Source organism: Cavia porcellus, unplaced genomic scaffold, assembly GCF_034190915.1.
Source record: "Cavia porcellus strain 051 isolate PalLab524CR breed Dunkin Hartley unplaced genomic scaffold, mCavPor4.1 scaffold_22, whole genome shotgun sequence".
NCBI lineage: Eukaryota > Metazoa > Chordata > Mammalia > Rodentia > Caviidae > Cavia > Cavia porcellus.
The window spans coordinates 33,256,261-33,271,462 of record NW_026947505.1 but is presented as its reverse complement, the minus strand read 5'-3'; positions in this window follow the sequence as shown (position 1 = coordinate 33,271,462).

Below are 15,202 nucleotides of genomic sequence, written 5' to 3'. Positions count from 1 at the left end.
GTGAAGCAGTGTGACACCACTGTGACACTTCAGGACACATGTATTTCAGTACTAATACCTGAGATGAGAAGACAGACATTCTGTCTGTGATGGGAGTAACATGGACACATTCTGAAAAGAAATCTGACAAAGCATATCAAAACCCACAATAAGCACTGCAACTCGCTCATAAGTTTGAGCATGCCCCCAAATGCTGATTGCATAGCTATCACATCACATCCAAAATCTAAAATCATTTAAAACTAATCTGCATGTCAGATCAAAAAACAACTGAAAGCCTCAGTCTAAAGTACTGTGATAACACTATCTCTTAACCTCCAAGAAATGTGAACATAGCTTTTACTTGAATTACTATAGAACAATGTAGGTTAGAGAATGTTGCTTAAAGAAAAAAAAGTTAAACTACTCTTGTTATCTGATAACCTGGGTGTAAACCTTGAAATTCTGTTCTACTCTAGTTCTACCATAACCAGCCCCCAAAGGTGGAGATAGTTTCACTTGGCCTGCTTAGCCTTATAGCTTCAGCAGGCCATTCTAAGTTCAATAAAAACACCATTTGCCAACTCGATGTAATTTTCCACACTTTCAGTATGGATATAGTTAGGACTGGATTGGAAGTCAGAGCTTTTCATTTGCATGAGTTACATTTTAATTAAGAAGGTCACTCTGAAATTTCACTGTGTCAGATATTCCTAGAATAATTAAACCACATCCCAGTACTTATAACTAATTGCATTATACTTAAAAATTTGTTGAAATGGAATTGGCTGTGAAGAGCACAAATCCACGTGTAATTATATCTCTACCGATTTGCTGAGATTTTAGCAGAACTCAGATAGCTTCTAGTTGCCAAATTAATACAGGGGTTGTTTTCTAGCTCATTGAGTTAGCAAATACATGAATCTTTCATACCTTGTAAATTTGTTATCCCCAGCATCACACTCATAAATGAGAGATGAGACTTATAACTTTCATGGTCATAACCTATGTTAGAACAATCCTGTTATTGTCTGTTTCTTCATAGAGACAATAAGACAGGTTTCACCTCCTTAGCAAACAGGATGATCTAAAGTTCTGAACCAATAATCCTGACTTGTCTCTGGTTTTGTGTTTTCCCTCTGTCCTGCATGGTGCCAGGTACACAAAGCCAGCACCTTTTCATGTCCGGAAAAACAGGTGATTTCATGTTCTTCACATCACAGGTCAAATTTTATTCTTGACTACTTATAAATACACTTTTGTTAATTATGTCCTTATTGGCTCCAAGTGTACTAGTTAAAAATCCTACTCTAACTAGTTCTGACAAAAACGAAATTTGTTGAAAGAGCAAAAGAGTATCTATAAAACCAGAGGGAAAATGAAGAACCAAAATAAAGCATCAAGGAATAGCTTAACTTAAAGACCACTGGCGTCAGCCACCAATCTGGGGCCTTTGTTTCTCTCATGTAGACCAGCAGAAAATGTGCCTCCTTTGTACTCCCCAAAAGCTCCCAAATGTCATTCTCACAACTATCACCAAAGAGATATTGGCTCCTGGATAATAATCTTTCATAAAAATCCTGAGGATAAAAAGAAAAAAAAGATCCACTACTTGATTTGGTCAGAATCAAGTCTCTGAACCAAAGAGAAGGCCAGGAGGAAGGTTTCCATGGTCTAAATCACCTGATGTCAGAGACTGGTCAACCCTGTGAGCCCAACAGCCATCCAAACTAGACGCTACCACAGTGTCTATTCTGATTTGCTTTTGAACTCTGTCCACTATTTCAGTGGCTTGTCACAAGGTGCAACTACTGTCAGAATAAATAAGGGACAATATATTTTTTAACTGGAAAAAATAATAAAATGTGGAGAAGACAATAAAAATTTTCTACAATTTTGTCATTCACACATAAGCATTATTCACGTTTTTGTGCATGTTCTTCTAGTCATAGATATTGATATATGTGCATGTTTTTCTATATGTTACTGAGGTCATGTTAAATATACAATTCTATATATTTTAAAAAGATATACTTTATACTTATAAATCCTATTAGATCAGGAGATCTATAACAGCAGGAAATGGTTTCTTGAATTTATATGCCAAATCATATTGGTATTAACATATTAGTGTGTATTTCTCCTGGAAAAAGGTTCATATTTTTGCTATATTCTCAAAAGAGCCCTTTATCAAGAAAAAGAGCTTTAGTATTCAAGGTTTTAAAACACTGTCACATAAATTATAACACTAATGTGCATGGATACTGCACATTTAATATTGTCAACTAGTGTCAAGTGATGTAAAGGCTTGTGACATCGGGCAAACCACAGCATACAAATGCATGAATCTGAGCCACAAATGTTCTAGCCAGACCTTAGCTTGTAGGTGAGTCTTGCTAGTTCCAGAACTCATTGCTGCAAAGCTCTTTTATAGCCATGTGATGGCTAACTCTTGTGAAATGGTTAAAAGGGCTTGTTTTTATAAACTTTGTGGTTTACTAGTTGAGAGACCTGACAAGCAGAGGAGGGCCAGCAGGTGACATTAGAAAACAGAAGGCTGCATCTGAGGGCTGGCCTTTGATATTGATGGTAAATCATACAGCCATAAACTGACCAAATCAGTTTAGTCTAAAGTTGTTCATTGCCTCAACTACAATGGATCCTGGGAACTGACGTTTGGAGAAGTGACTTCAGGGCAAGATCATTTAAGATAATCCAGTTCCACCATGAGTCCCCTTCCCTCTGCCCCAGCAAATTATGAGGCTCAGTTATAGAAATTTAGCCAATAAGCCAACAACCTCCCCATGGTGAATTATGCACAACTTTAGTACATTTTTCCCTTCAGTGCTCTGAGTCTTCCCTCACTAAATTTATTTGACAGTAATAGACATTCACAGTCCCTAGCTCCAAGCACACACTTTTATCCTAATATTCATTTTCCAACTCAACACTGGAAAATAGCCTTTCCTTCTCAGTTAAAAACAATGGGCACAGTGCACACCCTCCTGAGTTCTGCCATCTGCCTTTACCCTGGGACCTCAAGCTGCCAGTGAACAAACCCACCCTGCCACTTTAATAGTGAGTTCTCAGGTCCCTGAGAACTTCATGATCCCTCCATGAGGGCTCCATGAGCCCTCTCCTCTGCCATTCAAAATGCTTGCATTCATTCTAGTCCATTCTGTGATTTGCTATATTGTTAGCAGCAGCTTTCCTCAGTGATGGGGAGAGCCATTTCTCAATTGTAAAATCTTTTTAAGCTTCTGAAAGTCAAACTCATATTCTGATGCTGCTTGTTTGACTCCCATTCAGCACATGTGAAGCACTATTTAAAGTACACCTCGATGAATGAAAAAACTGTATTGATAAAATTGGTTCCTTGCCACTTGAAAAGGAAGCAGACCAAACCCCAAAGAAAATCCTGTGACTGTTCTGGAAATTGTAATCCCTACATTATAATCTAACTCCTCCTAACTCTATCCTGATTTTCTCATTTTCTGGAAAGAATAATGTTACCATCTCATCATAGGCATGCGATGATTAATTTTGAAATCCTGTTGGTAAATTGTCCTCAGTTTTTCCAAAGAAAACAGTCTAATAACAAATCAGAGTACCTTGCTACAAAAGCTTTCAATCCTACCAAAAATATATAATGAATAAACTTTCCCTTCCCCTACAACTGAGTTAAAATATTATTCTTTATATTAGTCAGGGTTTTCTCAGGCCAACCCACTTGAAAATTGTTGCCAGTGATAAGAAAAGACCCCAAGTGTCACTTAATTCCATTTTCATAAATTTAATTGCCTATAATTAATTGCCTATATAATTAAAACTATCTTGTTTTCTTAATCTGATATTTCCTCACCTAATATTGATATTTCATAAAAGTTTTCTATTTAGCAACAAGTTCCAGGGATTATTAATATGTCATAAAACTAATCATTGCCACTGTCTGAATGTACCCTTACAATTCATGTGTCGAAACTTAACTTTCTAATAAGACAGTGTTTAAAAAATCCTATCTTTAAAATGTGAAATCCTGCCTGCAGAGCCATCATGAATGGTTTATCAACCTGATAAAAGTGATTTCAGGGGAGCTTTTTGTGTCTTCTGCCTCATGAGGATCCTGAAATCAGGTATTATCTGTGAAGTTCTCACTAAACACTGAATCTGCTGACACCTTGGTTTGGGACTTCCCAGTTTCCAGAACTGTCAGCAATAATTTTTTGTTGTTTATGAATTAATCTATGATATTTTAATATAGGTCCAAACAAAGATAGTCACATGTTCACATGACAAATGGACTTTAAGCACAACTCAGCATCTACCTAAAAGATTGTCCATGAATGTTATCACTGGATTCTGGCTTTCTGATGCTCAGTTTTTATTTTAGTCCCAGAACCCAAATAACTTATGCAATCTTGATCATGGAATAGCAAGAAAATATATTCTACCAAAGTAAATTGTTGCAGATGAAAATATCCATTATTCATCTGTGTGACATAGACTTATGAAGGCTCTATTATGGCATAAGCAAGACAAAGCCCATCAGCAAAGAGGCTAACATCCTAGGGGAAAATGCCAACAAATAAATAAGTAAATAAATAAACACAGAAGATAATTGGTAATGATAAATGCAAGGAAGTAAATATGATAAAAATCATTGGATTAGTGTGGCTTTGCTCAGTCACCTAATTCATTTACTTAAATAACTCACTTTACAAATTCAGGATAAATTTAAACTAAACTCTTCTAGAAGCTAGGAAAAAGAACATTTAAAAAAAGTTTTTGTTTTTTTAGTTTGGAATTTAATCACTAATTTTTAAAATTTTTAATTTAAAAATGTAACTGTGCATTGCTTTTCGTAACTTGAACAGAGGAACAGATCCCCTTTCTCTTTTCATTTTTGAAGACTGAGACAACAAAGATCCTTGAGAGAATCTTAGGGCAGATGTATTAACCATCAGAGTAGCTACTGAAGCATGAAGGGATTCTTTGAGACCCAGCAGTCAGGAAGACAAAGTTCTAAGTATCATTCTAGAACTGCCTCCTTTTACTCCTAATCAATCCACATCATGAAATGAAGGCTCCTGGCTATTTATTGTCGGACATAGATTGCCAGTGGTCTTCCTTGCAAGTCTTTTCTGCCCCACCCTAGGAGGCCACCCAGTCCCTGAGTATGAAAACAAGACAAGAAGTAAAAAGATGGTAAAAGCAAAGCATGGTTGATTGAAATTAACGCTTACACTCACTAAGGTAAATGGTGACTTGTAAAAAGTCTTTGAAGAATATTTGAATTTGGATTTTAAAAAACAAAATAATATTCTCTTCCAGAGAAAAATGAAAGGCCAAGATATATTGTTGATTTTCATTTGGAAACCAAAATAATCCTAAACTCTTAAATTCTTAATCCAGCAATTTCTTTTGGCTTTTAGGAAAAACCTAATCTTAAGTGCAGTTTTTAACTTCTAAGTGGGCATTCATTTGTTTGAATGAAAGCTGGACTAATTATTTATGAAGAGCAGGAAATGATCAGTAAAAGCACACACCTGTGAACGCCTGAGAGCTCACAATGTGAAATGCACACACATAGAGACACAATCAAAGCCCCATTTGCCTTTTGGCTTACTGGACTATACCAAAATCAGGGGCCCAGATATGTAGCTGTGAGATTGTCTCCTAGCTCTAGTCTGGCAATTCTTCTACCTGTCATATCTCCATCAAGTTTCCTAATGTAGTCACATAACCAATTTAAAGTCCAGAAATTCTAGAAAGCCTCGTACTTAGCTATGTGGCCAAGTCCCTGGCGCCCAGCACTCTGCCCTCAGATCATAGGAGGCCTCCTGAAAGCCCTGACTACCTCAGACCACGGTTAGGTTAGAGCCCTCCAATGCTCACCCGTATGCAGCTCTCACCACACTGCACTGCAAGTGCCCATGTGACTGTCTGTGTCTTTCCCCTCTTGTCCCACTGGGTGGGCAGACTCCTGTCTGTCTGGTTTCCTGCTGGGTCTGCCACAAAGAGCATAGCACTCAGAAAGAATGAAGAAAGGAAGGCATGAATGGCTGAGGGGATGAGGTGACCTGCTCCTTTTCCACTGAGCAAAGGGAGGTGGGGAAAATGCAGTGAGAAAGAGGAGACATACAAAACAGGACAGAAGAAGAGAGAAAAAAATGATAGTAACGGGCTGTCCTTGGGAAACCATCACTGATAAGACCAGAATTCCACTGGTCAGCTTTGAAGAGATGCTACATGGGTATTTTACTTAAGCATATTAAAAATCCAAAAGAAAAAAAATAGGAAGAAGGAAAATCATTCACTGTGAGAATCTTACTCTGGAAGAACCAAGCAGGTAGGTCTCATAAATCAGACTTTCCCCCTGCTCCGCGGTGTGTAGAATGATTTACTGCATCCATAAAGGAAATTAAAGGACCTGAGTTGAGAGACACTCCAGAGGCCCTGGAGCTGAGTGGGTGCAGACACAGACCTCTGCTGGCTTGCGGGGGCTGAGAGCTCACCAGTGACAAGGTGATGGTGTTTCAAAGAATCAAGGAGTCATTAGCTGCTCTGTCACACAGCTGGTTGAAACAGTGGAATGTCATTAGCACTGGGAGGCCTCTAATTCAGCTGAGTTTTCTTATTTCTTCTGTCTGCCCTAGGTTTGCATTGCTTTGCTTGGGTTTAAGGGGCTGTGCTATTTCATCAGCAAAGAGTCAGATCATACTCCTTGTAAAAATCATGAGAACACTGGAGAAGGAACAGCTACGTTCCTACAAATAAAGTAACTGGATAAAAATAAAAATGGTCTCAAAAGAACATTAACAGATTTGTAATTTTATCAATCGAAGAAAGCAAAACCCAGTTACACAATACATTCGGACAGAAAAATGGAAATTTAAGAGAACAAGAGGCTTCAGGTTAGAGAAGAGTCTCTAGTAGTATGTTATAGCTCACGTTTAGATGCCCCCCCAAAGCTACATGTGGTCTCAGGCTTTTCCAGAAGTAGCTAGATCTAGAGTGTGTGATGCTGGGATTAATTCATGGTGCAATGCTAGGCTCAAGGACACTAGGATTAAACATGTGAGTACTGAGTAGTACTGGATAAGATATAAGGGATAGAAACTGTGATTGTCCCTTGTTGCTTTGCTACATTCTGCATGCCGTGAACTGTTTCTTCTCCGCAATCCCTGTGCCAAGCCACACACTACCTTGGAGCCAGCTGATTATGAACTGAAACCTCCACCAACTGTGAGCTACCACAAACTTTTTCTGCTTTAACTTTGGGTGTTAGGAATTTTGTCTCAGCAACAAGAAATGTAACTGAGACATAGTACCAACTAAAATTTGTCATCAAACTGGAACCAAATGTACAGTGTTGGACGGTGAATTCTAAATCAAATGTTCAGCATGTTACTCACAACATGGATTCCAAAGCTACCCTATTCTTAAACTATGATGAGTTTCCATGTGTAAAGCAGAGATTCCAGACTTCAGGATATATGGACTAAGAAAACAATCTTAAGGGAAACATGGAATGATTATCTGCCCCCCCCACACACACACACTTGGTCAAGTAAAAACAAAGGCAACACAGTGGAGGAGAGAGGGGCAGGAGGGCTGCCATCACCATGATTTTGAGAAAAGCATAGCCAGTTTAAGTAAAAAGAACTAAAAACATAACCCCAAAATTAAAAAGATGAATTTGCATTTATGAATTTGTCTCCCAGTTAGGCTTTGTCAGCTAATAGATGGCACAGTACAGAACATGAGCTTTGTAGAAACACATGTTCAAATACCAACTCTATCACCTGCTAACTAATCAGGACACGTTCCTTCAAGTCCCTGAGACTTTGCTCTCCTCTCTAAAACAGGAATATGTACCTTAAGGATAATTGTGAAATGAGCCAGACACATTAGGGCTTAATGAACAGGAGCTGCTTCATTCTTGAGAGCGTCTTGGATCTCTTGCTTCTCTGGTCTGTGTGTAGAAGGATGGATGTGTGGGGACTGGGCCATGGGCAGAGAAGATGGGTCACTCTCAGTACGCCCAATCCTAAGGAAGGAGCTGTGTGTCTCTGAGACTACAGACTCCTTTGAGGCCTAGTTTTGTGGGATCTAGTCCTCATCTTCTTACTAAAGAATTTCAGTTAACCCTGGTCTCACCTGACTAGAGACAACAGAAGAGATAAGTTAAGTGGGAAGGAGCCTGTGAGTCCTGCCTACCCCACAACCTCCTGGGCCAGTGCTGGAAGCCTCATAAAACTGCTAGGAAACCCATCATTTTGATTTAGAATGAAATTGATTTGTTTGTTGGCCATATAAATATAGATGTAGTGTTGCCAAAAAAATAGAGGATTTGGCCGTGACTGGCTCTTATTTTATGTAGACCTTTTTAGTTACAAGATTTATATCAGAGGGTAACATATGGCTGTAAAACGTAAAGAGAGTTAAGTTTGATCATACGCCTGCCTCCTTCCCTCCTGCAGGCAAATGACATGCAAGCCTTCACGGAAAGGGTTGAGGCTCTGCATTTGAGAGTCAGATGAAATGACTTAACCTCTTCCCTGGGATATCCTGATGTATTGTTCCAAATGTCAGTTTGGTCAGAATGAGAATTGAATTCTGGAGCTACCTGAACTGAGAGGAAATGGAACCTGAAGTATCCTTCAAAGGGTCTTCCCCAAGCTATCAGGAGACCTGGGATCTTAACTGTGGCTTTATTGTTCATCTATTTATCACTCAATTTCCCATTAGGAATATATGACTAATTGTAGTCCTTTCCTTCTGCTTAGACTTTAGTAAAGGTCAAGAAAACTATAAATTTGGAAAATTTAGTATCACCAATATGATACAACTTTGCTTATAGTAATTTTAGTGAAATTTCAGCTTGAAGATTTCTTTAAAGGCCTAAAGTTTAAAATAAAAATATACTAAGGTTTTCTTAAGTTTGTATAAATCTCTGAGACCTCACTAAGAATTTGGTTTTTAGTCTTGCTGTCCTCAGAGGTCCTGGAGGGTCTCCCACCTCTTGGGAAGCCAGGTAACACAGGCTCCAGCACCACCATAAATCCAATTCTATACTGTTGGACCTGCAAGGCCATCCTTGGCATTCTGGAATTTCCTAGAAGTCCTTGTCCTCCCCTGGCCTCTTCTCCACTGGATAACTACTGCTCTGTGTTAAAGGTTTAGGGAAGGCGAGAAGGGAACATAGTGTTTACAGCACACTAGAGACAGCCTGCAGTGGCCAGCCCTTACCTCACCCATGATACTTCCTCCTGCCTGCCTTCTCTGCAGGTGCAAACCTCACTTTCCTTCTTCCTCAGCAGCATATCTTGTTGCTGACTGACGAAGGTGTCATCCATTCAGAGCAGTATTTACCAGGCTTTTTTCTTTCAAAGGCAAAGTCTTCCTCAAGAAGAGTTGAGATGCCAGCTGTTACCATACTAGTATCTGGGAGAACTGCTATGTGAGTAATCCAGTGGGCTCTGCAGCCTCTACCCCAGAAGATCAGCATTACCTGACAATTTGTTAGAAATATAGATGTGGGTGCTGCAGATCTACTAAGTCAGACTGAAGGTGAAGCCCAGCAATCTATGTTTTACCCAGAACCTCCAGGGGACTCATATGGTTACAGTATGAGAATCTCTGAATTACCTAAGGACAAGCAGATTACAACCAGTTATAAGAAGAATATTTGTCAAATGAATGGACAAACTACAGGTGTCTCATGAAGGGGAAGAACAAGCAATGTGAAACACGATTTCTGCTCGAGTTTCTTGAACAAGCCATGATGAAGAAACAACATGTGAACTAGAAGTCAGAGAATAAGTCAACATGCAAATGTTTCTAAAGACGCCGATGAGGAAACTGAGACCATGAAACCTGACCAAGGTGGGGGAGAACAGAACTGGCCCAGGGCCCAGCCCTCAGGGCTTCAGGTGCTATGAAATTTCCTGGCCCCACCTCCCACCAGGGTGCAGTATGATTAATAGCTGAATTTCCTGAATCAGACCTCAATCTGCAGGACAAGCACAGTGTGGGCTGGAGGAGTAGGGGAAATTGTGCTGGGCTCTTTTTCAGAACAAGACAGATCTGGATGAAAGGGGATTTATGGCGTTTTCTTTTTTAAGTTTTGTTAACATTCCAAAATATGGGGGAGAAAATGTGTCTTGAATTTTTACTTGCTGAACAGATTGTATTCATCCAAAGAAGGAGGCTGAATCTGACCAGCCAAAGCCAGGCATGGAGGTACCCAGGGCTAGCATGAAATTTGCCTTGGGTTTTGTGTGTGGCAGATCCTCTGCAGAGTACCCTAATAGGTATGTGGCTTCCTCCACCCTGATGCAATTTTCGAAGGTGGAGAGAAGAGGTTCACCTTTCCCTTCACCCTTGGCTCCTTTTGAGCACATCTGCACCTATTCTTTCGTCCATCAAGCTAAACTGATCCTCTGCAGCAGCTGTGACTACTGCCTACTCATTTGAAGGAGAGATTCTCCCAAGCACAGCTCTGTGTCACTGCCAGCCAAAGGTCCTTTAAGTAGTCATAACCTTGGACTTGGACTTGTATGGATGAAGGCAAATGGGAGGTGTGAAAAAGCCAAGTGAAACTTTGACAGTTTCCCTTCAAAGAAAGCAGAGGAAAGAACATCTAACCTTCAACCTCAGCACAGTACAGCCTGCAAGTGATGTGTATCACGAAACTTCCAGCAGTGAAGGCTGACACACTCCATAAATAAATTAATGTATTTAATTACATAAGAAAGAAAAGACTACAGAGATTTTCAAGAACTTGAAGTGTGCCACATCCTTTGCCGAGTTAAAAGTTCTCTTTCAACAGTATTATAGTTTGATAAGCTCTGGGGAATCCAGCTAATAGTAGGTAGCTTCATTAAAATTTTTGTTAAAGACAAATACAGGATATTTAGCTACAGTGGTGATAGCTAACTAGTCTGCAAAAGAAAAGCTTAACTAAGGCAACTGTGTATCATCTAGAATTTTATCAACTTATTTGTTGAAAATATCACAGATTTCTGTGTAAAGGTAAGTGGTAGGTGGAAAGAAATAAATGAACAAATGAAACACAAAATCACTTAAATAGAGCTTCTACACACATACACACATGCACACGCACACACACAATGCCCATGTTTTTCACAGAACAAGTCCAAGTATTATGCTAGTCTTGTGGCAAGTCACCACCAGTATGTTTTGACCTCAGCTAATACAGTGTCAATATTCTAACAGGGTTACTGTCCCATGGGGCCCAGTGAGGGAGCACTCTTCTGAAGGTCAGAGAGCATTTGATGACTAGAAATCCAGATATCCTTGATAGTGGTGCACCAATGTGCTATAGTTGGAAAACACTATTTCTCTCTAGTTTATTTTTAAGGTCAGCTCATTCAGCCTTTTCATGTACTTTTTTGAGCAATTCTTGGAAAGAGGTCAACATCCCAGTAATATAACTGCCATGGGGCCCTGATTCAAGTAACCTGAAACAAATTCTCACATGATCCAGAACTCAGAAAACCTAATTCTCAGCTTGAAAGATGACCTGAAACTATTGCTTTCTCCTTTTTGAGTAAGAGCTAAGAGTTACAGTCACTCACTGGCCAAGCATTGTGCTTGTGTGTGTTTGTGTTTGGGGGGGTTGGAGAGACTGTGCGTGTGTGTGTGTGTGTGTGTGTGTGTGTGTGTGTGTGTGTAAAGTTCATGATTCTTATTATTTTTAAATAACAAAGTAGATAAACACCCTCAAGCAAGAACCTAGGTGCTTTTTTAAGGTTCATATATTTAGCCTGGTTGCTAAAAAAGTTTGAAGGAAGTTGAATATTAACTCTACAGATACCAAGTTAGATGCGTCCCCATTAGTTGAGGGAGAATTGAATCAAAGGAATCACATAAACCCACGCATTACCATTCACAGTCAACAAGACTGTACAGGAAAGCCACTGTGACTGAGACTGAGATCACACTTCAGTGGAAATTATTTGGATTTTAAGCCAATATAGGAAAAAAAGAATTTGTTCTGAAATTTATTGTACCAGCTTGGAGGAAGTGTCAGTGATCACATGCTTGGAAATGCTGCGTGAGTCCAGAAGAGTTTCCTTTTGATCCCAGGCAAGCCTGATGTAGTTAACAATGGTGGATGCAAGCTTCCTGTGTGTAAAACCCAAGGTCAGACTGCCTGCTGTCTCACTACATATGGAGCTTCCATCACTGAGGTAGGTTGAGCACGCTTGGTTAAGTCTATGTCATTTTCCTTTCATGTTTAAGGCAGACAGCTCCAGTTGCACATCCACAGATGACATGAGAAAATGACCAGGAGATCCTCTGGGGGCTCTGTTCTTCCTACCCTTCCCTCAACTACCCTGTCAACCTTAGCCAAAGGAAGGCAAGGAATAAGTGAAGCAGCCAAGCCAGACTCTCAAATACTGTAGAAGCATTCATCACTGAAAATGTCGGAACTAAAGGAGCTTCAATGGAAGCTGAAGTGAGAGTCTTAGGATTTCTGATGCTGTATAATTAAACATGTGCTACTTGAGCATCTCAATTATCCAGTGTGTTTGTTCCTCTTCAGTGTGAAGAGTTTAGGGCTTATAGACCTAGATTCATACTGATCCAAAATAATTGAGGAAAGACACATTCTAGCTTATTGCCTCTTCATCCCAATAGATATTTGCTCAACTCCATGGTACTGTTCTCATAGTCTGTCTTCATATCTAGCTCCCCTGCCAACTTCTGAGAGTTTCTGTGGGATCTTCATTGCTTTTCCCAGTGGCTACTAAATGCTGCAATTAGGAGACATCTAAAAATGTGCATTGCATTAATTTTCTATAAAAATCTATGGAAATGCAATACATGTTAATATTGTTCAAATATTATTTTATCTTCATTTTGCTGATGCAAGTTATTTCAAGATATTGAGGTTTCTCTACTTCCCACATTGAAAAGTACCTACTTCATGTCAGTTATTTGTGTTAAGTGATGGTAAGTTCTTAAAAGCCAACAAGACTCTCAGAAGAGCTTTCAAGCTAGCTATAATAATAAACAGCATTTTACAGTGGTTTCAAAGTGTCCCACCAAGTTGCTTCCTTGAGCTAAGTACGAATCTGCATTTCATATGTGCAACCACTCAGACTCAAGAGGTAAAGTTGCCAGAACTCAAACAGTTTAGAAAAAAATCAGTATTGAGATTCCAATTCAGTTCTTCTGGGTTTAAATCCTATTCACCATAATTTCTTCTAAGTGAACGTTCTTAAATCCAGAAGACATTGACTACCAGAAAAAGAGACGTAACTAAAATCAATTTCCATTTCCATGCATGTTGTGGAAGTTGTTCTTTCCAATTAGTTCATGTGGATATTTCCACTCACTGTTTCTCCCCTTTCCCATTCATGACCCAAGTGTGAAAATCATGAACCATTCATTCTCTTTCCCCCTGCTGACAGCTCTCCTCCCTGCTCTGTCCCCCTTCGGTGTCTGTACTCTTCTTTTCCACACAGCAATACGTTGCAAAGGAAGATTTTTCATCTCTTCATAGCAGTTATTCAGATCCCTGACAGATGGAAATCGCCTTATGAAAATGATATTTACAAATAATATTTGTAAAATTTTATTGCAGAATTTGCAGCAATTTTTAAAAAACAGTATTTGTTACCTAAAAGTACCCTTGAGAAAGTAAACTCTATATCACGGTATTAAGAGGGAATTGGGTTGGGAACAATATTCCTGAAGTTGATTCACATTTGTCAACCAAGCTACAGAAGCTGTGTGAGGCAAGAATGGGCTGGGTCTGGGGTCTCATGGTCGCATCTTGAGTTTCTGCTTCCCTCAGGAATCCTCTTTTGAGGTGAGTCAAATTTCTCCAAACATACTTACCTGGCTATGAGTTCTGGCTAGCAAACCGTGATAGTGAGATGAATGAAAAACAGGTGAGACGCAGAATATCTTCTAAGAGATTCGGGAGACCTCATCTAAATGAAGCTCCAAACTGACCCAAGATTTATTGAGGAACAACAAGGGCATAGCTTTCTGCTGAGTGTGGAGATTAACAAAAAATGGTGACAATTTGACTGAACCATTACCTTTTATCTGATTGTCTCCTAGGGAGCTTTCTTGTTTCCCCCTGTAAGGCCCATCTCTGCTCAGATTGGGAAACTATCCCATCTTTAAAAAATGTTCCAGCTCCTCGCAGTTCGTAGTCTTCTGCTGTACCCCTGCCCCTAGTCACCACAAGGAGATACTGACTCATTAGATGTTGCAAAGAGCTCCATGCCTGGTTAGGTTTGGTACTAAAAAGAAATGTTTACTACTGTTGTTATTTTCAGATTGGTTCCCAAAGAAAGGAAATTATAGCTCTTGAGTCAAATATACCTCTAACTAAAAGTGAGGAATTTCAAGATGCTTAGGAGGAAATTCTAATTCTTGTTAAAGGGACAGACAGTGGTCTCAAAAACTACTGTATCATACTTACTTGATAAAATATAATCTTCTTCTTAACTTTCTCATTCCACTATCACCATTAATCTAACTCAAGCTCATCTGATGCTATTCTATACTTTATATATTGGGTACTAAATTTGTGGTTAAGTTGTTTAAGTGATCCTTAATGCTAGTGCTGAAGGAAGAGGCACAGACACAGACAAAGGTTGTCTCTAGTTTTATTTGATAAAAGTGTCATGCAAAATAAAGCATTTCATAGGGCCTATTGATTTCTTGTGTGAGTACTAGATTTTGTATTAGGTGACATCTTAGTACATTTTCTGTTGCTACAAAGAAATACTCAATACTAGGTAATTTATTTTTGAAAACATAGAAGTTTTCTTAGCTCACAATTCTAGAGACCAAAAATTTTAGAGAATGTCACTGGGCATCTACTGTTGCCTTCTTGTACGTCATAACATGGAGGTCATCATATGGTGAGACAGCAAGCTAGCTGGCTGCAAAAGGTTCACTTTTGTAACAACAGCCATGAATCCGTTATCCATAAATGGATAATCCACTCATAAGGAAAAAGCATTCCTCACCTAATCATCTCCTAGATGTCCTACCTCTTGCTTTGGGGACCAGGTTTTCAACACATAAAATTTGGGGAACATATTCAGAGCATAACAATGTGAAAACAATACATCAGAAAATTAAAAGTTCCAGTATTCTCTGATCTTAAAAAACTAGTTAAGAAGACAAGATCAGAAGAAAAATCAAATGGCAATAGGCGGGTCAAATG